The 25,808-nt window shown below is 39.3% G+C and overlaps 2 long non-coding RNA genes across 2 annotated transcripts; both read right to left on the minus strand.

Annotated features, from left to right (window-relative positions):
• Positions 1-11,001: 11,001 nt before the first annotated feature.
• Positions 11,002-13,496, minus strand: LOC111265364 (uncharacterized). The gene is made up of 4 exons (XR_002683433.2): positions 12,375-13,496; positions 11,889-12,110; positions 11,655-11,727; positions 11,002-11,204 (listed from the first exon to the last, which is right to left on the minus strand). It is a non-coding gene; the product is annotated as an uncharacterized LOC111265364 (long non-coding RNA).
• Positions 13,497-22,749: 9,253 nt separating this feature from the next.
• LOC111265366 (uncharacterized) lies at positions 22,750-25,547 on the minus strand. Its single transcript, XR_002683435.1, has 2 exons — positions 25,395-25,547; positions 22,750-23,819 (listed from the first exon to the last, which is right to left on the minus strand). It is a non-coding gene; the product is annotated as an uncharacterized LOC111265366 (long non-coding RNA).
• Between the last annotated feature and the right edge of the window lie 261 nt (positions 25,548-25,808).

Below are 25,808 nucleotides of genomic sequence, written 5' to 3' on the forward strand. Positions count from 1 at the left end.
GTGAACCGAATGACCATTATAGAAACAGTCATAAATTTTATTTAACATTACAGACACCTAACTCACTTATTCAGTATAATACTATTTATTTTATATCGTGTGACACAAATGAATCTATGCAGGTGTTCGAACACTCGGCCGGCTAACCGCAACCCTAACTGATGTCTCCTCTTCGGCAGGACATTGCTTTTAGGTGAAATACCATAAGCAATATTCCAACATCTTCGTTCAGTATTTGAACACTGCCGAAACGAATACGTTTGGAAACTTCACCGAATAAATACATTGAATGTTTTTGCTACTCCCATATGGTTCATCTTTTGCTGGAGTACTAATTAGAAATTCTATATTACAGCTATCGTTGTTAAAATGGAATGGAAAATGTATAGATGCACCTGCAAAAATCCCGCAAAAAAGATGACGTACATGATTCATTTAGGAAATGGCATAGCTTAATTAAATATTGTAATTGTGCAGTGTAATTAGTCTAGTCTTTCGGAGGAAGGCTCATATATAGTATGTTCAGAAATCAACACGGCCGCACGAAAGACTAGACGCAATTTCTGAAGGGAATTTCTTCTAGATCTTTTTCGTTGTCTTTGCTGTTTCGTCAGTCTTCCACCGAACCGACTGTTTTTTTAAACCCGACGTATAGCATCATTAAGCTTTCTAAATCTAGATACGTAGAAGAATATCTTCGACAAAACAAGTATACAGCGTTCATCGTCCCTTAAGCCAACTTACTTGATCACTCGCCAACGCTAAAAGAAGTTCGACTTCTATAAAAAATACATTCATCTTAAAGACTGCTTAGAATTCCACATTAGAAACCATCAAATAGTGCCACATCTATAGCCCCTTACGGCTAATTTCCGCTGTCAACCACGGATCTATATATTCGCTTCCTTATCTCAATATATGTCCCTCTTCGTACTGGTCCATCGCACAGTGTGATTTGTATCTTCCACAACATCCATTTTTTTGCTCAACGGCAAACATCGTGATATGTTGCTTTGCAATTGGTTTCTAGTATAGATAAAAAGAAAAAAGAAAAAAACATCTAGTCTCCTTATCGCTATATGACATTGGGAAACCCCACTAAATAAAATGAGAAAAAAGGGGTCACGATAGGTGGTTGCATGCTACAAGCACCACAGGCTGCTTTGCCCGATTGGGGCAAATCACGAGCCACTCTAAGCTTATTTATGCGTAAAACGCCTTCTGAGGTTACCCTCCGTCCTGGAATTTGGTGGCGCCAGGTTTGTCAGTAGCACCTAATTCATAGACTCAATAACAGGCTAGGGCTGCTCCAACAAATTGCGCGGTCTCAATACCGGTCGTAGCTAGTTCCTATATTCGATGAGACCTCTCCACATGTCGCTCCTGCTCGAGCTGCTTCTTTTTCCAGTGAGCAAACCCTCCTTTAGCACAAAAATTATCGCTAGACTGCATTTCTGTACTAGAATGCACATACATGCACCTTATAGTCGTGGCCAAGCCTCTGAACAGACTGCCGCTTAGTAGCGTCTGCCAACGTCGTCCATAAACTAGAGATGGGCAAAAGTGGCACAGACTGGGCCAAGTAAAGACATTGGGGTTGACCCAAGTGGGAACCCGTCATTTGCTTCAGACTCAATATTGGGCTGCCTTTAAAGAGTTGTCCCAATCTAACACAACGCCGGCAACAGCAATAGCTGGTTTGAAGACGATAGCAAACTGACGCCAAACATAACTAACATGAAAGCCGAAGTACGCTTACTAAAAAATATGTTTATTAGACGATTCAGTATGGACATACAAATAAAAAGGACTGAATATTGTATCAGCTCGTCTTTGCCCATTAGTCAGAGATACTAAACGCGGTTCTAGATGTGATAAAACTCAAAAAGCCGGCCTTATAATCCGGCACTCGGTGTTCGTTCATAAATGTTATAATTTTTAGTATGATTTGTTTTCTTTCTTAAGCATTTTTCCTTTACAAGACATCCGTTTTGCCCATGTGTTTTATGATTCTAGTTTCACCGGAGCTCCACTGAATAGCACTTGACATTACAATAAAGTCGGTTACATCAGCTCTGACAAACGTTTCGCTATATACAGTGAAAAACAGTGACAGCAGCATCATGGTAGAACGCACGCTATCCCGCCATGTTGTTGATTTGTAAAGGAGTAGTGTTTGCTGTCCATTAGGCAGATTATCAATCACAAAATACAGACGCCTACGGCTTACACAAAATATACTTCAAATAGATTGTGCAACCAAGATGTCTAATACGGCAAGAGACGATAAACGGACGTTCCAGCATTAGATACACTTCACGTAAACTTGATGAAAGATAATGATACCATCGATAAGAACTGAAGGGTGTTCTTCACTCTCACTTTCTCTTTGTCTCGTTGTCTTCTTTCCGTTTTTCTCTCTATCCATCTCATGATAAAAATCAAGCGCCTACCCTTTCCGTTCCTGCAGTGTTTTGTCGGCGTAGCTTCATGATTGCTTAGTCACATCTGCCTGATAACGGGACTTTAATGTCATTTTGGGCGTCGGAGACAAAATGTCAGAATGGCCCCCCCCCTTTAACATGGAACAACGGGACCAGTGTGGCCCTGACCGCCTAGTTTCGGGACGATTCTTCACTGGTTGACTGACATAAAGGATCAAAAGGGCAAACGTCGAATTGCAAAATGGTGAATGTTTTTAATTTCAGAATCATACATGGATAATGATTTAATAGAAAGCTTTATCTAGATGTTTTTTTCCATTAAGCTTTATGAGGCGATATTCTCAAGAATCCTTGTTAGACGAGGAAAATTCGCTATGGGTTAATTACAACTATGGTAATCGTAGCTATGTCGATGACTCTTCAAAACATGCTGTTCTCTACTGTGTAATAGTCACCAATGCCAATATGTACGACCTGTGTATATAGCAGGAAATTGTTAGCATGAAGAATAAAGGAGTCAAAATGAATGAATAAATCTATCTTTTTTAAGGAATCGATTTCGGATGTAATCATGTTGGGCAATAGACGTAGCTGCAAATTTGACCTGCCTTTGGGCAGCCTAGGTGCTACTAATTAACTTCAACGAGCTGATCCAATAACCGAGATGATCAAAAACTCGATCCGTATGCATACGAAAACTAAATTCACACAAAAGAACGGCCCATTAAAAAAAGTTGAATATGTGCTACTTAAATGCCTATCGGCCCTGTTCTGGCAGACGTCTCTCCGAATTATAACATACTCACAACACTGTACCCGTAGAACAGTTTGATTGTCGCGACAGATGGACACTAGTAGATAGACGTAGCTCACAAGAGCGGAAAGTCTATTAAAAACAAATCTACTAACAGCTTCTTCGTCGTTATGTGTTTGCTTACTTAGGAAAATTTAGGCGTAGACACATTTTGGGAGTAATGGACCACCTAATCCAGTGTCCAATTATAGAGGCACCGTACGTAACACCCGAAGCATTTATTTGAAAAACAACACACGCGACCGATAAACTTTTACATCAATAGTAGCTTTGATTGATACGGTGCTCGATACCATAAAACAAACAACTTCACATGCGTTGTTTGTTCTGGACAACCCGCTGAACATTTCGCATTTGCGATGCTTTAACAACAAATAGTCGTAAACACGTGTAATATTTAACCGATTCAATACACCCTCGTCTATGCTACATATCAATCATAGTAGGCCTTAACGCCACAATAATCAAGTCGTCCTTTGTCCGCACGATGGCAGCTGGACCCAAGATACGCTGCACTTTAATTCAATGTTCAATGTTACCCACGGCGTATCTTTCAGCATATAAACGCCCATTGTGTCAGCGACGTAACAGGCATCATTCCATTGAGATGGTTACACCCTGATGCATGGCTCGACTTTTATCTTCATTTAAGTGAAAGCGTCAACGCTTGAAAAAATGCCAAATACAAGTGTTTCAATCTTTTTTTTTTTTTTTTTTTTATGTAAATGAAGCCTTCCAGCCTCAAATGTTGCGTGCCGTCATCTTGAGCTAAAAAAAATATAACATCAATTAATGCACTGGAAGAATTCATTGAAAAGATCGTTCACTACGACTGCTGCAGCCATAGGTGTTGCTGTTGTCGTTGCGACCCTGTTGTCGTTGTCACGTACTTGTAATGGCAGCAAGGCTATGAAAGATAAACAAAGGTGAAACGCTAATACGACCAACAAAAATGGGCGGTGACGATTGGTCCCTTTAAGAGTCAGGTCCAGATAGAACATGCGAAGATCGATGCAAACGCCTGTTTTTTTTTTTTTTTTTTTTTCACTATACATATGTATATAGAGATTCAGCGATGCACGTAGAAATATGCTAACAAAATCGCATGAGCAAGTCGATTTCTAGAGCAGGAAGTGTTTAGAATAATTTTTCATCACATCACTTGCTACTAGGGAACATATGTCAGCAGCATATACATATAATTATAATATAATTATGACCGGATAATTAATTCAAAAGAATGTGTATTCCAGTCGCCTTTTTGATGTTACTGATACCGCTGCAACAATATGTGTCCACCAGTCGAGATGGATAACTTTTCATGTGAACAGCTTCTGCTAGCGTGCAGAAAACATGAAGCTTTGATTGCACGTTTTTCGCATTCTTGTCGTCACGAACACTTCCGAGCGTCGAAGGTATTGGGGTAAAAGTGATGATGCATTTTCTATCGGACAGGAGGTAAATTTACCCCACTTCACACTGTGCATGCACGTCTGCTAGGAAACGAGTGAGTAATCTTGTTGTCAACATTGGATGGATGCACAGCTAAAGGAGCCCTATGCAGGGGGAAAATTGTGCACATACATCTTACACAACGTCGTTCCTGCGAGTTTATCTAGTTAGATGGATATCGACACTATACATACTATGTTTACGAAAGCAAGTCAATAACTACATCAAGTAAGTATTACGCCTCTAATATAAGTTATGAATGCTCTGCAAAATTGTTTTTAAGAATACGATTTCAGCGTCAAACACACTAGGCGTTAAACATACGCATGAACATTTCGTTACAGGATAATTTTCCAATAAATTATCGTGAAGTAAACAGTCTTCATTCTCAATGCCCTGTCCACAGATGTTCATTTTGCACGTTAGTCCAGATCGTCTCCAAATTTCTCAATGTGAGCCGATCTTCATTCTTCGCATAGATCTGCGTTTGCTTGCATAGATACTTACGCCTAGAACAAGGTGTTCCCTTTATATTTTCCTAGTGTAGCCAGAGCTGACCAAGATGACAAAAGATGAAGATCAGGTACTGAGCACGACGGTCCGTTTACACTACAACTAATAGCCATAATAATGTCGCAGGAATTCGAAAGAAGAATAGATACTCATATATAGATATATGTACACCATAATACATAACACCAGTTTCAGCCTTCCAGCCAACCATCGATGAGAGATAATCGGTTAATCTAGCTCACTCTAATGATTCCTATATTTTAAGCAGGCTGAAAAATTGTCAAACGATTCTTAAAAAAATCTTCAAAAATTAAAGATAGCTAGAAACTCCTAAGCAAGGCGAATTTACGTAAAGTGTAGCAATAAATGGGCTTTGGCAAACAAGTTAATGGTCGTATGTAATGAAGCCAGCGACGAATTAGCCCTCTGGTGGCCATGCATTTGTGCTCAGCAAAGCTCGTCTCAGGTCGCCTGTTGACTTTACTTCATTCATCAGAGCTTAGCGAATTTTTTGAGCTTATACAGTTTATCAAGAACGAAAAGCCACCAACAATCCCTGGCATAGGGAATAATTGACGGCACCGCTGTCTAACAATTTCTGCTCGAAGTAAGTGTCCAGTTGTTTCAGCGGCGTGCAGATAAGTGAGCTCAAGTAAACCGGCGCTAGTTTTTATAGCAAAAAAATGTTTAGAAACATCTGCAAGAAACGAATAAGATAAGATCGAATATGCTATCTAACCTATATCAGGATAATAATAATAGTTAAGCATTCAAGTTACATATATGCTCTAACGTATATATAATCTAAGATTGATGGAACTTGCTGTTGAACGAACTTAAGAGCTCTATGATATCAGGTATTATTATCTAAACATAGTAATGCGCTGATGTGGCCAAGGCAGCATACGACCACCTTACGATAAGTTTTTAGTATACAAAATTGATTTGTACAAATGAATGATGAACAAATTTAAATTAAATTCATATATAAGGTGATTGATTTTTCTTTCGGGCCCCTCTCAGGCGTATATTTTATACTTAATTACATACGAAAATCAATACTCTCCTACAAGCAATTTCATTGCAAGAAGGTATCTGATAGTGTCGAAAATGAATTGGGCTTTAATATGGAGTGACAATTATGCTCGTGAACGTATCTTTGTGATGTAATAAGAACAATTGATTCTAAGATATTTTGAGTGCAGTAAAGCGCATCTTTCTTTACCACAGTTAGCGTCGCTACAGGCAGAGGCTTAGACTATGAAATGGAAGGTGTAGTTTCAGGTTTATTTTTCTGTCTCGGTGCTGATCCAACAAGCTTATTCCCTTCTAAGGGCTCGGTAGTCTGCCATCAATCCGAAATTTCTCTTGCACTACGTCGAACTGCCACACTGAGAACTCGATTCGTCCCTTTAGTGTTATTATATTCAGTTTCATTTGGTTCCGCTTTCGGATTCGCTTTTACTGACAACTCGTACACAATTATTCATACCAAGCATGCAGCATCTTCTCTCTTACAAATAGGATAGCTCAATCAGGTCAACGATATACGAACTTAATTTCTATACGAAACAGTTCAATACCAATAGCTTTTGCCGAAAAATCTCGTCTTTCGTTATCAGACGAGTCCACTCATAGGAACATGCGCATACATCTGTACACACAATAGAGCAAAGACAAACTTACGTACAATAACCATAGCCGTATGCTAAGCTGGGTACGCGTGAGTGGAAAATCTATAGCAACGGATTTTTGCTTAAGATGTTGTTATTGTGGTTAGTGTTACTAACGAAACAAAGTACCGAAATGTATGATTGCACATGTAAACTCATGTAAAGGTTTAGATACGACACTGCACGGACATTATACGTTGCTCCACACATATATAATGTCGAGTTAAATAGTTGCTTCGTACTTTTTCCAGTATGCATAGAAGTATACAGAGATACATTGTATATCTAATTGGTTTGCCGTCCTCAACGTTTCCAGCGACGACGGCGAGGTACCGCCATAAAAATTTAGGGTTCATATGTATTTCCACATGACAGCCAAATACACAGCAGCAAAACTGACGGTGGAGGAACCCGACAACTGTTCTCTCGTGGTCGCCGTAGTCTTTGCGCGCTCAATAAAGAACTATAAGGAAAGACTTGGAAAACGAAAGGAGGCACGCGCGCTAAGATCTGTCCCTCGAATGCAATACTGGGTTGTAACTAATGTAATGTGAGTGATGGCTGGTTTTGTATACCCGCTTTCCAAACCGCCGTGTCCTGGAATAAGAAGCATTTCAGACTTCCTTTCCCGCAAAATCCCCGGTTAAGCTTCTGTTGTTACAGTAATAATACATTGCCGAATGCTACTCTGTTCAGCCGTCGCCACATGGCAAGTACACATGTTTTACATGCATGTAGTTTATGCTTTTTCGTCATTCTAGCGCATGTTAATCAAACGATACGATTCGATATTGTGGCGTAGAGGAGTGCGGAGAATGAAGCTTATCGTGTGATATACGGTTCTCACAGACGCCGACAGATGGCGGACACGACAGTGCCAGACGAGAAAGGAGCGACAACAAATCAGACAGGAGATAAGTAGGATTATTATAGCTCCTGTTACAGAATAACATATTGCTAGATACATGATTTAATTGATGGCTAATTGGACGGCAAGACTGATTACCATTAGCAAGAAGAGCCCTGGCTGTAACTGAACGGCTACCATTTGCAGCGATGCCGTGATTGTGTCACGCAACTAATAATATTAACGCCGAGAATAGCGAAACAGTATATTACTTTTATAGGAGTTAAAGAAAAGCTTCACTATTAACCTCAAGCAACAGAAGGTTTCAGGGCTTCGAACATATGCTCTAGAATGAGCTTTTTCTATAATATATTATCGGCAGAAGGTAACTCGGTACGTGCGTTTTAGCAGTGACTTGGTGTTGGAAAGTTACTTTAATATGCTTCTCTGTCAACCTAAGAAGTATCAATAAGTTCAGGGGTCCTTTTGAGCTCATTCACATCAACTAACAAACGAAAATTAAACTCAAAGAACAAAAATAATGTTATACTTCAAGTGTATATTAACACAACAATAAATCAATAACCGTTTCAGTATCTACCCCCATCGTAGCCATCTACCTTATCATATTATTACTTGTAGAAGCACCCACACTAGTGATTTTCGGACTAAATGTCAATAACAGGCAGGTTTTCAAATTTGATGTCAGCGGTCATTTTATTCAATAACCTATAGAGTTAGAACCAGATCGGAATGAAGTTTCATCGACTCCAATACCATCATCTCGGTTTAAGATTCTCCAGTTGTAACAAAAACGTGCAACTACGATTTTTTATACGTTCTGCTCATAGTATACAAAATTTATTAGCCCGTGTGCATTTAGAAATATCGACCTAAGCGATCCACTTAATTACGCCTAAATAAGCATAACGACATCTTTTGTCATCTTAGCTCTTCAGCCCTGCCGTACCGAAACTTTACCTTAGTTCAGACCGATCCTATTCTCTATTTCAATGCCTATGTTGCCGACGACGACACTACGTTGAATTGTAATCGTCATATCACGAAAGTTAGCTGTTTAGTGCGTAAGAATATGTTGATATCTGCGTTTGACCACACAACTCAGGTCTAACGGCTATGAGCTGGTTGAGTACTGCACGACGATGTAAACGAATACGAAAATCGTCAGAATCGATCCATCCGTTCCACCCTCGGATTTATTCTGACAGCTATATGAAGAACGAAGCAACCCGATAAAGGTTTTCGCACTTCAATCGGCCAGATCTAAACAAATCGATCGACAGGTGACTTCATTGTCAAGAAGACTGCCCCAGTGGAAATGCAGTAGGAGAACCGACGCCAGACTAACTCGAAGAACTAATAACATTGAACGTTGAATACCAGTTTAGCTTTTCGTAATGCTAATAGATTTGAATTTCTTCAAAGGTGCTAACCTGGGATGACCTATAATGAAAGTGTTCTTCAGCACAAAACTAATAACGCTGCCTTAAAGTTGGGGTAGTGGCGAGTATACGGCGTTACGTCGGCGTCACGGTTCACGAAGGTCGAAACACTGGAATGGTGAAAGTGTATACAAGGACTTGTCCTAGCAAACACCAGTTTCATGTGCTACACTCAAAAACCTGGATAGTATTATTATTATGATTTTGATAATACCGGTTTTTTTTTTTTTTTTTTTCACTGCCTGGGTGGTTACAGAACTATTTTGATACTATTTTTCGAAGAGATATTATATTTGTGCAGCAAGTGAAGCTGTGCCGTCTTGTTGCTAAGTGGCCTATTACTTTGTTGCATTTTTTTCTTTGACCAGACTGGCAAAAGTCTCCACGTTATGTATTAAAAAATATCCTTAATTTCCACATACAATAATAATCATCCCTTAATTTACACAATATGCTCATGTCGCATGGAGAAACATGTCGTAGGAATCATATGTTAAACAACCGTTCACCGTAAACCTACTACCGACCATTATAGCAACGATGATCGTATCGTAACACGGTTTGTGCGCAGTAAAATGTATCACATGCCTTAAAGGCCTCAGAGACCATCAAAAGGCCAATGGTTCAAGATAAATAATAATAAAAGCTCATTTTGATAATAGTTATTCCGTCGGTGGCTCAGAAAGAATGCACTTAATATAATTAGTATATTGATATACTATTCGAAGGGTCTTGCCTGGCAACCTTATAGAAACTATTGAAGTTGTTTTGGTAAACACTGATTAGATGTGAAACTAATTTACCGACATGCATATGAAAGGTATTTGAAGTTAAAACTTCAGAAATTTCAATGATTACGCAATTCGTAACATGGATATTGTAGTACTTCAAAGCTTTGTCCATACATCGTTCAACAAAAATCACAGTTGCACACTAAGCAAATCGAATGGGGCCACCATCCGTTTTTCAATCGTAAACCGTATATATGAGCTTCGTCATGCTCACGACCCGATTATCAATCATTTACCGAAGGCAAGATTTATTCATCTATAGATTTCAGTAAATTTACGATTTTTTTCTCCTATTTGGCATATGTCTCTTTTCTGTATACCCAATACTAGACTGTATTTAATCATTTCTGCAAGAACGATTAGAATCGGCCGAATCATCGTCGGCAGCAAGTCATCATGAGCAAAGGCACGTCTTAGGTAAAAAGAGCTTCTGCTTCCGTTCCGTTATGTTTTTTCAGTTTTTAAAGTGACTTGCCCATCAATATGGAACGTTCTGAAATGTCTACCGCTAAACTAAAAGACAAGCATCGTATTTTCGAGTAGACTTTTCCTGTATTACACCTTAGTAGCGCCGGTAATTTGCATTTAGCACAACGCAATCAAACCGTTTCAATCCGAGAGTCTTCCATCATAATAAAAAGGCACTCTTTTGTTCAGTGCACAGATCCCATACAGCAAAATCTGGGCCGATACGAAGGAAGCTTAAAGGTGGTCTGCATAACTATAGCGGAGTCATACGATAGTGTAATCGGTTAAACTGCGATGATCAATATCATTGTTTTGGGATCTTTACAATCGTTCAAAAAAAAACCACAAGTTCATAAAGCTGACTTCGACGAGCCGGGACTAGATGCTGAGTTCCAAATAATGACCGATCAATTTTTTCGTGATTATCGTTTTCGACTTAGGACAAGGCGAACGTTTTTGCCATATAAAGAGGGAGATAATCGAAAACAGCGACAGAAACGCTCCAAACTGTCATAGACGCAAGTACATACATACATATATATATATATATATATATATATATATATATATATATATCTATAGTTGGTGGAAAATAATGACGTAGTTGATCGAACCTGCCGCAAGCGAGCATACATTGTTTCCTCTCGTCTTTCTTCGGTAGCTCAAAAAAAAGGCCCGCTTAAATTCTTGACTTGGATTATTGGGTATTCGCGTATTTCGTCCCATCAAAGTGATCCTGCTAAAAGAGAGACGCCAATGAGATCTCTTGTTCGATTTGTTGTCTTGTCTATGTATAGGTTATTCAGAGGAAAGAAGTAAACTGGGTTAGAACGGAAGTGATTCTAATGTGTAACTTGGGTTGACGCCTATTAGTTAACGTATTACATTTTGCCTCCATTCGCATTTATTTAGATTTACGCTTTTCCAAATAAAAGAATCAAAGTGGTATTACCATATCGAGTACAAGAATGGCTAAAATCAACCGTGCAGTTTATCTACACAAGCTAGAAATGATTCAGTCACGATCGTTCTGGCGCACAAAGACCCCAAGATCTGGTAATCTCTTCCATTTTCACAGCAGTCAATAAAGATGTTGTTCTATCGCTTTTAAAATATACAACAAAGAAAAAGTATAAAAGTACAAAAATGTTAAAAAAGTGTTTGAAACATTTGCCAGACTAATCGTTACCAAAATCCGATTGCACAACGATCTCTCAGTTGCTCGGTACGCATGCTGATAGACTGATGCTTTTTATACCATCCTGGAAACATTATTCCATTACATTTTGTTAGTACATCACACAGATGAAACGTGATTTAAATTAAAAAAAAAAAACATTACTCTTCGGTTCTATGATTTTTCTACAATTTTAGCCAAACCGATAAAATAATTAATTACTTCTGCAAACATGAAAATAATTACCGGTAACAGCGGTGTGAAGATGGTTTACTTCAAACTAATGCAGGCCTTCGTTGGTCTCTTAGGTGCCTTTCGACGCTACCCACAATCCTTCATTAGACTGACTACTTGCCAGCGGATATTTGCGGGGCTGCTACAGTTGCTCTTGCTTCTCCCGTTTCGTTAAACGTTAAAGCGTTGTTTTTACGCATTGTCGTTTCGGTATTGTAGTCGCCCTTTAGTCCGCTACAGAGGATGCAATTAAATCAAAGAAATCAGCCGCTTGTTCGCACGCAAAAAACGTAATTTTCATGGACGACTTAATAAGTCGGGCCACGACTATAGCGGTAATAATGAGACGCCGCCGACAGCGAGCGCGTTCAAAAGGGGTGACAGGAACAGCGAAAATGACAATACCCGATGTAGGAAAAGTCAAGACGATATATATTTCCCCTGTTGTCTAGTGAAACGTACGTTTAAGTGATTGTCTCTTAGTCTATATTTGTTCACCTTGACGAGCAATTTAAACCAGCGTGCCTCCGGCGAAACGTGCGCATCATCCTCTATCAGCTTTCAATATACATCAGTTGCCACGAAAAAAAAACCAATCCATATAGCCGAGCAAAGAAGCGCTAGCAGAAACCTGCAGTAAACTAGAATCAGAACTATGAATGAGAACAGTCAAAAAGCGAAATTAGAAAGAAAACGTGAGATGACTGCTGGTAGCGATGCTGGCGGCAGACAAACTCGATGATTCCATCTCTAATTAATAATACACCCAACAACATAATGCTGAAAGGCGACAAAAACGCAGAATTAATAGGTAAGGTTACAAAAAAGAGAAGGTTATGCTAGCAAAAGGCCAGCATTTTTATCTAATTTTTGACCTGCAATTAAACCTCTTTTGCCTACCTTCTATATACTACGATGTGACAACTACAGTAGCAATGTGTTTGATCACAACCGATGTCATTATCGTCATCAGTGTAAAACGTTATAAAGCAATGGAAAATACCGTCAGGAAACAGGTCGCGTGAACCCCCAATAGGAGTACGGACACGGGCACAGTTTTGTCGCCACATTATACCTAAGTAGGTAGATTTTCCTGTAACTGAACTGATTGATTAGGTGTGCTTTTTTATCTTGAAATTCCAGAAGTAACTCTCTCGGCTATATCATGTACAGCTTTTAACTCGATCACTGGCATTCATCATACATTAATATGGAACTCAGTAGTTCGCTAATAGATGCATTCCTCAATTCACGTCTTAATGCCAGTTGTAGCAAAGGTCAGAAGCGACTCGACGAAATCGAAATGTCAGGCCGTCCACACCCCATGAAATCCGCCCCCAGAGACAATGACCACTGGTTGTTCCTCACTGAAGTAGAGATCGATAGCTCCTGGACGAGAAGAAAGAAAAAGCAATGTTGAAAGATGATCAAATCTCATACATGTGGCGCCAGGGAGCACTGGCGACTAGATGCGTAATATCGCTTCCCAGTCATCCAGTGGGCCGTCAGTGCCACATTATTCGTGATTGGGCCACGTTAAAATAACGTACGGACGAACGATTGGAAAGTAAATGTCAAGAGATACTTGAAATGGCAATGATTGCTGATAGCGATGGCGTGATTTTTAGTGACGTACCGTTACATGAATGACATACTGATCATAGGTCTAGCGTGTATGCATGCGCGTGATCTATAGCACATCTATTTGGTTGTATGGCGATAGTCAATTTGTCAAGCCTGCCCAAAGGGCCTCAATAAATAACATGGCTTAATTTTCTTCAAAAGAGCAATGGAAATCAATTTAAATATAGACACAGACCAATAGTTCTCTACTGCTGCAGTTTAATATGAATTGAACCAATAAGTCACTTATATCTACGACGACAATAGGAAGAAACATTTTAATGGGTCGAGGCAGCGAGAATAGGACCGTTTGTGTCGCCATCGTCACTATTATTACGGGCAGGGAATTGTGACAGTCGTTATCAAATAGTTTCGTTTGGATTTTCTGTTGGGTCCAACGGGTTCAGGCCTCATGTATCTGTCACCAACCAGGGACTCCAATGGAAGGGGATATGTGGCACCACCTCGAGTCGTTGAAGTCGTAAGGATTATTGCAACGACTGAGCGGGCTCTGTAAGCGTCTGCGTTCCGCACATTGTGCGTGGTTAATCCGGTCCAGCCTGGATACGTCTGTTTGTGATTATTTATGTGTTAAGACGACTGTGATCCGCGAGCAATATCGGTCAGTCTCTAAGTCGTCTGCGAGGTAAATCGTTCATTGAAATAGCTCGACTTCGACCGATGCAGCATTCGTGGCGAGGACGAACATGAGTATTTTTACTATCGGTCTTCAAAACAACGTTTTTTTTTCGGGGGCTGAAACTTGTCGATTTTTATGGCACGTGTGGAACATGTTTATCAACTCTTACATTAATTAAATTCTAGATATAAATACAATTTTCCATTTTCCTTTTCTTCACAAAATCGAATGTTGAACATCAGAATCTCTGTGGGTCGCTTGTATTCCTGTCGTTGCTACGTTCCCCATGAATTTTACGTTTGCCGTTCTAGCATCTTCTCACGTAACATCATAATCTATTATTTTACAATATAAAATCAAATAATTAAACGTTCCAGGTCATTCTAACAGATAACTGTTATCGTTAACATGAAACTCTCGCCGAGCTGTGTCGTTATTTTAATACTCTCCCAATATGTTAATTTGTTATTCGTTCGGCTGAAAATGTATCTCAACCAATCGTAGAGTCAGCTGATTACCAATCGTTTGGCGTTTGATATAAATTCCGCTTTTTTCAAACCACAACTTTTCTCTCACCCTACTTTTCCCTGATCGTTCGGCCTGCTCCAGAAGTCGATACTTTGGTGCGGTCCACTGCATTTGGCAACCGTATTCATTCTAGCAGCTCCTGTGTTTTGGCGGACGGCGTTAACGGCCAGCATGGAAACTTGCGCAAAGGCGTTCTCTGACTACATAATCACTACTAATTGAAATCCCATTGGGTAGCGGCTAGCAGTAGCCAGAAGTCGCAAAGCCAAAAAAAGAAAATTTATTTGACAAATGCTTGCGTTTGTGTCACTGCTGGCTGTTGAGCCTCGAGACGAAACGGACCGTGTCAATCTATGTCATTCCATATTTCATACTGTCAACTCATCGTTCGCTTCCCGAGGCCTCCTTAATGCCTTCGTACGCTTCCTCGCAATCACGAAGGGCCTATAATTGTATGTATCGATATTTGCAGCAATGATGTTGCTTGTCGTGGAGAGGTAGTTCATGGAAAAACATTGTGACGACAGGGACTTGTTACTGTGCTGGGCCTACATGTACTGAAAGTTAATGTTAACGGCTGCTAAGTTCGACTGCTAGACTTTTTTTGCGTAAATGTGGAAAGCGATCTGGAGAAAGCGTTCCAGCTTTTCAAATTGGACGTAAATTTCACTAGAACAATGTGCTTGCTATATACGTGTATTATTTGTCCACATATAAAAGTTCCAATTCAAGTTTCGGATTTTTTTTTTTTATTCTAAAGCGTAAGAATAGCGATTTTAATAACAAGATGGTAAAACTAATTTTCCTCATTTACACAATCAATATTATGTTCATTTGTCGTCGAGGGAACTTCAAGTTGGTTGGTATCTCTAACCAGAGCTTCTATCATCCGAGTCACCGCTTCGAGACGAAATTACCTATCTGTCAAAAGTACTCGCAAGCAATTGCGAGTCAGTACGTAAAAATGAATAAAAACAGCGTCGAAATCTATTGAGTTGACTTTGGACAAATATTGGTTAACGCAGGTGAAATCTGGGAGTAAGAGAACTTGCAAAGACCACTGGACAGCTGATCGTACGAGCAAGCCTCGATAATCTTTTCAGCTAAAATATTTTTACCCACATCATTTACATATTCTAAGTAAATTGGCTGATTCTGTTTAATATTCCGAGCTAATATATTTTAGCTCAGTTGCTGCTTAGCCATCGTTCGCCATAATTGACTGAGAACCGATAACGAAAAAAAAAAGCTCTACGAGCGACATTTTTACTTCAATTTGCCTTACATGGCAACACTGGAAGTTATTTTATGTTACGACTTCAAACTTAAAAATTTTGGTCAAGTTTCCTTCTATTATGTCATCTTAGTATTATGCAATGCATTCAGGTGATCTCCCGATGTTTTACACCATTTATCCAAAACTAGTGGTAATTATACAACGTAATCTAAAGCATATTTGAATCGTCCCTTTTTCATTTTGACACAAATTGGTAACCACAATATTTCGAGAAAAAGCTGCTAATATTTAAAGTGGGAATGCTAAACATAAAATTATATACATATATCCACTCGAAAAACCTCATACGATGAAGGGCAGCTCAAGAGTAGGACAGGTTAAGTTACCCCGATATTTCTGAACACTAATGTTACTGAAATAGGAACTAACTGCTGTACACAGATGGGTAGAGACGTTTAACGTTACCGTGTACGCGACGTCTCCAAAAGCATTCGCCATCTAAACTCTATCATCTTTTCCACAGAAAGGACCATTCACGTTTGCATCCATTGCCGTATCATTATATTCTATGAGCTGACAAGGTGGGTTTCGGAGACGCAATGGATCACGTAGAGCCTCACTGCATAGGTTTTTTTTAGCTTAGTTAATCTTGCGTGCAATACTCGCCTGATAGAAGTGATAGACTGCATCGTCGACCACCACGGTGTTTTGAATCTCTCCGGGCGAAGTTTGAATTGTCCCGCTTCTTAAGTTGCTGACCGAAATGCTAAGGTTATACGATGCATCGTAGAAAATGTCTGATCCAGGTTCGATGCGTTTTTGTGCCTCTATTGGCCCACCGTAGTCACCATGTGACTGCGCACAGGCGTCACCCCAAGTCATTTGGCACAGTGCAGTGCCCACGCACTTTGTTAATTAACTGTAAATAAAAGATCAAAGTAATTACTGGCGTCAGTTATTATTCTTTAGGGTCTACTACTGGATCGTATATAGTCTCGAATAGCCAGCACCTTCGTTTCATTACTTTGTACGTTCGTGCGGGGTATCGTCAGGTTGAACGCAATATTTTAGCGGGGTGTTTAGGAACGAGCACCGACTATCAAGCATTTTGTAAGACATGTACGGTCAGGGAAAGTTGCTCGGCCTCGGGTTTAGCCCGTCTATTCTCAATGTGCAGGATTGACCAATTTTTCCATCTGTTTCGTAAAGCCAGTGGGCTGCATTGACGACTTTCTAGAGTAAAGAAATTTCTATCCCATGTTGTATTATCGAGTTAGAGCGAAAATGACAGGTACTTACAGGTATGTAAAGAAAAATCTGTCCTTGACGATCCTATAGCTATCGTATAAACGCGCCACTTTATGATATACAACGCAATTTTCGCATATTACTGCCATTATAGGCTTCATTAGCACGGTGAGTAGGCACGGTGGATGGGCCTGTCCTTAATCTAGCCTAAAGGCGTTACTTCTTAAACATTTAGAGAATACGCAGACACATCTTTAGATTGGATCTTCTTAAACGTCGTTTTGATCTTCTGTCTTGTTTCATTGTCAAATGTAAGGTTTAATTGATCGATTTAAACGGACTAAATAACACATCTCGAGTGGAAAAACCAGTCCATGTGGCGCATCGTGTATATATATATATATATATATATGTGTGTGTGTGTGTGAGATTTTTGTTGCTATTGAAAAACATGTAAAACAAAATCCAGACGAACGCCCATGTTTCCAGTATTTAACAAAAGTAAACAACTAGAAAAAGATAGTAGCAATTAGAAGATAAAATCTTCGTTGACTCGACGGCTTTCTGTAGTCGTCATGCTCCAGCGAACCTCTCTAAAACTTTGAACGGAACAGCGCGTTTGCAAAGCCGTAGAAGTGATACTTTATAAGGTTTATAAGATGTATGTTCTCCTGGGCTGTTACATATTAGAAGCATTTACATGACAAGCTACCTTCGAGCGAATTCTGCCTGAGAAACGCAACTATTTTTCGGAGTACGACCTGTCAACGATACCATATGATACGTTAACATAGTACACACGTATACATATATTATGCTGATGGTAAAGTTGCAACCCTTAAGAAACTTTAGAAAGACAAAAATAATGAAAACTAACATTACGCCTGGATCATCCTAGGTGGCATTTTTCCATTTTTATTTACATCTAGCCAAAGTAGAGTTTGCTAAAGCACGAAATAACTAGTACACGTACTGTGACAGCAAAGATGCTGTATATTTTTGCTGATTACTTACATCATACACCAATAAAATAGTATTTTTGTTACTGAAATCACCTTAGAATTATGATTATATAATGGCCCGTCCATTAGAGAAAAACTAATTATGAAATTATAGAATGCATTGCCTTAAGTGCTCTCCGCTAGGTATCGAGAGCCGTGCCGGGGGCCGAAGGGTGAGATCAGCGGTCACGATCCAAGAGGTACGTAATTATCATTGACAATACAAAACGAAATACATTAATGAAGCATCAAACAGTTTTTTAGCGTCTCATTGTATTACGCATGGAGAATCTACTCTAATTTTTTAAATATTATTAAACACAGAACGACAAGAACGGTGTTAAGCTTTTTGGGGGCTCTTTTGATCAACAGAGCTCCAAATAATCTCCTTATATATACAAAAAGGTGATTTCACCTTGTGATAATTCTGGGGCTGTCTCAGCTCGGCCGCTGTTATTGCCATAAGGCGGAATTGCATATAGACCCATAATTTCACCTGGAGAAATGGACGGCCACAAATATCAGTGGACAATTCGTTCCATTTAATTCTTGATCTCTGATTCGAGCTTTTCGATAAACACAACTCTTGCTAATCATCCTTCAAAATTTGAAAACTTTCCTTGTCCATCATCGAGAATAACGTCGAACAGTTTGTACTGTAGAATTACTGGAAACTCTGCTTTCATGTCAAGGCAGTGTCGTCAGGCTGGTGGCAAACAAGTAACCGTTAACGACATCTACTGCACGTGCCTAAGAGGTCTAGCCTCTAACGCCACAGTGGCTTCTTAACGAGAAGCGAATCCGTTCCGCCGATCGCTGCTATTTGAGATAATTCAGTATGAACAGTATAACGGCATATGCTACCACTTCGCTCGATACGTTCTGGTTATAATAGACCGTCAGAAAACAAGTTCGTACATTTATTGCTTATATTATGACGATATTTTAGAGACAGACCACCCTTGCCTTGTGAAAGGGGGTAAAATGGGGTAAAGAAAGATTTTGATTGTAATACCTTCCTTATTTTCGATATGGTCCTCAATAAAAGAATCGAGTTTCGAGGGAACTTTTTGACAACGATGACACGGAGGTAGATTCGTCTTAGAATTAAGTGTGAACATTTTCTTAGCGCGTTCCTATACCTTTGATTTTTCGTAAAATAAAAAAAATTTTGGAAAGAGTGTGCCATTACGAGTAAATCTTTATTGCCCACACTAACTGCTTCTCTTCTCCTAGAGGATCTCGGATCTATACACTATATAATAACTACAAGATTAGAAAGATGATCGTGTTAATTGAAAATTTCTTTCTAACCAGTCGTCTATCAGGTCTTTTCATCTCATATATATATATATATATATATATATATATATATGCACAGAAGAAATCACAAACTTTCAATTCAATTAAAAACAATTTTGTGCAATCTAAGCATGCAGATATCGGATGCATCCCTCTAGTAGATTGAGGGCCATCAGGAGGCACGTGCCCGAGCAAAACGGTACAAGTTCAACTTTGCTTTAATGCCTATAGAAATAGAACACTACTCTATTTTTATGTCATATAGAATGAAACGTTTTGAGTACTATACTACGAATAAATACTGTACAGTCTCATATATAATATAAGGCATTCTGGCTGATTCATTGAAATGTATATCCATGTTTTTATGATATTTCTATGATTTTTTTTACCTACTAATCGAATTGCGTAAATTTTGTGTTGAACCTTGATAGTGTGCTTTAGATTCAGTCAAATGCATTTTTTTTGCACAAGTTTTTAGAATGAAAGATGCGCCGATGAATCAATAGAAAGCTATGTGTTCCCCATTTTAATGCGTTAACTAATTTTGGGCACAACACCTCACGATTGAACGCAAAAATAAATTCTCTGGAAACACAACATTTGTTAATATATAATTTTCTAAACCTTTAGGTCAATAACAAAACATACACACAAGCGCAGCTGAGGACTATACGACATGCACGTTGAGAAAGGAGGTGTAAATCAAAAACTATACGCGGAATATTTACATGTAACTCTCTAAAATGTCTGCTTTATTAAGTTGGAAAAATTCTTTTTTGTCAACTCCCAGTCGTCAGAATGTTTTCGTTAGATACAGAATTACCTCTATGCCGGCTATTCCAGCCATCATGGCCGCGGATCAAACATTAATTAACACCCAGTGCACACGAGGTGCATAAGGAGATGTAAACTTGATTTTGATTTATGATCTTTTCTGTCCATTCCATTTCAGCTTCCTATAAACGTCTATTGCGCCTCTACTTCTTAGACAGTATCTTTTATGCACCGTCATTTTCGCAGACCCATATACACAGGGTGTTTACTGTTAAACACTCATTCAATTCTCCTCTGTTTTCACCAGCATGGTTCTTCCCTTTTTTTTTTGCTACAGACAGAAAGGCATACAGAATGAATCTGAATCTGAATTCGCAGGATGTCTTCATATCGCGATCTCTTCTCGTGGAAAGTGTCGTGGGCCTGGACGGTGCTTTTTATTTGCACTAATATCAAGAAGATAGACTAAGATGCTAAAAAAAATTCATAGCTGCAGCTATGAACACAATTGGTGCTAATAAATGATGCCCTGTAAAATATTTGTCTTAACGAGAAGGCAGACAGGAAGCTTCTCCCAAAAGACTTTCTGAGAATTGTTTTTTCTTTCGAGAAGATATATTTAGTTTAGACTTAGTATCCTGATAGCTTCAATGATGTAATCGTTGTTAAATGGAAAAATAGAACATATTGAAGAGTTAGGAAATTGGACACACATGAAAGAATAACGTAAACGAAAGCTACGATCATTTACTAAGAGGCTATGTCCATAAACCACATTATCGTCTATAAAAATCGTGTCAAACAAATTGTGAACTTGAAGCTATAGGCTAAAAAAAATACTACTTATAATAGCTATATAGGATTGCGTCGGCAGATTTTGCCGATTGCTAGCGGCCACTAATAGTTTGAAAAACTAATTTATATAGAAACGCTAGCTATAGTATACTATATATTCTTTTACATAAACCGGAGCAAATTACATAATTTGATGTATAAAGCTCGTCACTCGCAAATAAAAGTGTTTATAAACGGGTAATATCCATTCAGAAAAACCAAAAAAAATATCTATTCAGTTTCATACTAGCTTTCGTTGTTTACACTAGAACATCTGGTTACTTCAAGTAATGTTATTACCTTTTCTGTACCTCGTTTACTTTACGATCGTTTACGTTTTGTGCAGATATCAATAACTTGTTCGTTATTAAACCCGTTTTTACGACGGTCGACATATTAATTTAGCAACGTCCTCGAAACCTACTAATGGTGTCAGTCCGATCACCTTTAAAAGATCACCTTTAAATTCACAAAGCAAAACAATATCATTTTGAAGGGTCTTTCTTCATGGTGACATTGTTTTTGGTTTGCCGCTGACAAAAGAACGACCGCATGTATTATTTGCCATGGTGCAATTTTTAATTTCATCCATTTGCCCTACCATACTATTTTAGAAAAAATTTAATTGATTGATAAGTAACTTCAGCTAACCACCTAAAATATGCGTGCATGCAGCAGCTCTTAAAGTTACAAATCGACTCCTATAAGTTAAACCCACGAAGCATTGCGTTGTATGGCGCTGCTTCCTGTGCTAAGTGAGGGCCTTTAGCGTTTTATTAGGTGCGGGCTTTGCCTTGATCTTGTCCTTCTCTAAGAGATTTGCTTTCAGCCTTTGTATACGCAGATCTCGTGTGTATAGGGTATAGAACAGAGTAACAAATGATTGCCATTCTGGCAACAATTTGAATAAACTCACTGTGTGTATTGAAAAAAAGGTATTGAAGTATTTATGTATTTACACTATGTTTCAAATACTCAAGTGCGTCTTGATGCTACTATATATAATATTTGTAAATAAGCCTTTCGATACAAACAGAGTGCATAACAGCTTAGGACTTGTGACGGTATTATAATTATTTTCTAATTTGGCGAAGATACTTATATCCAGGAGTCTCCATTCCTTTGGAGAAAAACAGCGGCTTTTATCAGTCATGATAAACTTGTCATTCTAGTGGCACGGAAACGTACCTTTTAAAAACAGAACATGATTATATATATATATATATATATATATATATATATATATATTATTAATGTGGGCATTTTTATAACCTTCTTCCATAATTATTTCGATACTTAGTAATGGGTTGCTAAATTTCAACGATTCTGCTAAAGTTGTAACCTTATGGGAAATTATCTGTCAATTGATAACTAACAAAGACACAAATTCTTCATTCTAACTGGTAAAACACTTCCCTGAAACTAAATGTTCGAAACTACTTCGAAGCACTTATCCAAACAATTAAATAAAAAAGGGTAATAAATGTCAGAAACATCAACTCTTAAAAGCAATCAAAAAAAAAAAAATCTATTGGATTGAGCTTTGTTTTGGAGTAAAGTATTGGCGTCATCGTGTCTGATGCCGTGAAACGAAGGAAAGTTATCCCAAGACGACGGTCTTATTGTGCTTAGCTGTCCTTAGCTGCTTCGTATAATCACTGATTTAAATTAGGCACACGCTAATGATCAATACACAAAAATAACGCTAATTTTATTAAATAAAGGAAACCTAATAGTAAACATTTTTTGACCATACACTTTTTTGATTATTCCTTATCAAGCAAAAGTTAAACATGACATCGTTTCATGGGTAAGAACTAGTTGTACGGGTATTTCGAACACTCTCAGTTATTGAATGAAGAAAGCAATTTAGTGACTGGTCAGTAGGAAAATGGCTATTAAACATAGACCATGTATTCAACAACATTTCTACTAAACTTGCTTCGAATCTGCAAATGTCTGCTGGAAGTAAACAGGCAAGTTAGGCCTTGCAGATGGCCGACCAATAAAAAGCTTATTCCGTATTCAATAAGCTGCGAACTTCCTTATACGATAAGCTAAACATTGATACCGGAGTCGCTTCGGGCCTTATTTTGCGATTGGCCTCGCCAATCCTTGTTTCCCACAAATATTTCTATTAAATCCATCGATCCGATAGAACTTCCCGGTAAGCACATCAATAGGTCAGCGTTTATCTATCCGATTTTCAATGAATTTTTGATCTCCTAAAATTGGTTTTCATATTAAACCGAGAACTCAGCAGAAAAGCGAGCTGCACAGACGTTGTCTGAACTTCTTCAGGCATGCCTCAAAGTAGAACAGAGCTTCAATTAATACAGGTGCAACATTCTGTCTCTCAGAATTGGCGGAACACTGAACATGGAAACTCAGGACCCCAACACAAGGTACACAACTTCGTTAGACAGCTTAAACGGGTTAATAAATGGTTCATTTTGTAAAATCAGCGACAATAGTGGCTGTGGTATGAGCGGTGGCAGAAGCAATCCACGTTGTTTGGTCTTCATTGTCTACGATGTGATCATTACACGACAATGTCAACAGTTGCAGGCAGTCACCCGGCTACCAGCTGCGTTAACACCAAAGGGTCAAGCTGTCGAGACGAAATATTACCAAGTAGTTTGTAAGAACGACGTTGTACGCCATAAAAGCTATTTTTGCTCTCACCGACTTTTGTTTTCCTTTACCTCTGCAATAGCGCTTCCTCATTAACGGTGGCAACTCGACCATTATGCCTGCAAAAAGCACAGGCCTAGTAATTATGACGTGGTTCTGGAACCTGTAATGGCCACCAGTCAATCAATGCTATTGCCACAATACGCATGCACAAAGGCAAAACGGCTGTCTGAATCATTCTGCATGTATGTGCAGGCGCTGTTGTTATGTGTGTGTATGCATGTATCACTGTGTACGTATTCCCCAACAACATAAACGATAGGCGGCGCTCCTAAATTATGGAGAAAAGACTTTTGCAGTGACTGTCGTGGAAATAGCAATGGAGCGGGGAAAATGAAAGCCGAATAAAGAGAAACTGACACAGATAATGCGCTAGCACAAGAAAGACACATGTTACGCATTCTCATAGAGTTTGATGTTGATCTGTCCAAGAACAACGCCGAAAGCAGTGGCAACAACAGATCGAGAAGAGTATTTTCTACCTTTCCTATATATATGTTGTCTTAGCTGGCATTCCTTGCAGCTTTAGGATACACCTATGGTTTCGGATCAGCTTCTTCTGCTAAACCGTTACAGAAGAAAGTCAACTGCTTTGTAAGAGATTTGACCAAGTCGTCTACTGAACACGAGTAGAGAACTGTCACCGAAATCTGTAGTATAGTCCCGCTTCTATCTAACCTCTAATAGCGAACAAAAGATCAACATCGTTTTAAACAAAGGTGTTCTCACCCATACATAAACAAGCGAGCGCGCACAACGTGCCCTCTATGTGATCTTCTCCCCATTTACTCTCCAGGCTGCCCTTTCATATATATCGTGTTATTTTCGTTTCTACTGTTCGGTTCGCATATAAACGTAGCCTAGAGTTAGGTCTACTTAGAAAATCATAAGAATTGGAAGCGTCGTGGGTTCCGTACGAAGTTTAGTTGCTCTGACACGTATTGTATCTCCCGCAGGTCATTCGGGTCGACTTCCATCGCCACCGTTGATTCGGTTGATTTCGCTGGCGCGCGCAGTTGACGCCATTACGATAATTATCGCCAAGTCGCGACAGAATCACTCCGGCCACCAAAACCATTGCCAAGCGATTGTGTCAACGGCTCCACAACTGGTGGCACATGAGTGCTCTACAGTGCGCGGGGATGTTATGCACGTAGCGAAAACACGCGGCGACTTTGCTATTTTTGATTACGCAGGAAAAAACGGCGCCGCATTCTGCATCTCGTTCCTTGTTGTCAGTGGCAGAAATTCATCTGTCTGGCCCTTAAGCGGGCAACACTGAAGTCGATGGGCTTACAGACGCCGAACAGAAATGGTCCACAGTCTGAGTAGTTGCTGTCATACGGGTAGCTGTAACCCTTCTGGGGCGTATAGATGAGCAGATTATCAAATTGGCAGAAATTTAGCTAGTACTATTGTGTATATAGCGCACTTGATCCACTTATCCGATGTGTATAGCTATTTACTAGGAGGCGATGGCGAGGAACAGCACAAAAATAGATGTGCTGATATGAATAAGTAAGTGAGAGACTGCTGATTAACGAACGATAAATCCGAAGCGCTGATAAGGACTCAACAATTATGTATATATACATGCCATTTTGCACGTATCACATGTACACTAAAATAGTTACCAGCTATGGCATCGTGACTTCTAGCCTCATCGTGAGATCCTTCCTGGGGCAAGGTATGACTTTAGCAATTGATTGAAGTGTTCTCTCTGCGCACTTTAGTCCGCCCCGAACTTTGTTTCTCGATCGCAATTTGTTTGCTAAACCGGTGATCGTCGCCGCACCAAGTTGTATTGTAAAGAGGTCCCCTTAAGGGGTAGGCGCGGTCGCACGTTCTCACAACCATTTCAGTGTAGCGGCACGTTGACGGCGACGTAACTCGATTATTTATGAACGCACGTGACGCGTTGTGACCCCCAATAGTGCAATGCCACATGTAATAGTCAAACTTCTCAGACGTAGCAGGACTTGCTCGGTGTACTTCAAGTTGTGAAAGTTAATATGCGTACCAACGCCGCTGTCTGTGACGCATAGTTT

Source organism: Varroa jacobsoni, unplaced genomic scaffold (assembly GCF_002532875.2).
Source record: "Varroa jacobsoni isolate VJ856 unplaced genomic scaffold, vjacob_1.0 scaffold_963, whole genome shotgun sequence".
Lineage (NCBI taxonomy): Eukaryota > Metazoa > Arthropoda > Arachnida > Mesostigmata > Varroidae > Varroa > Varroa jacobsoni.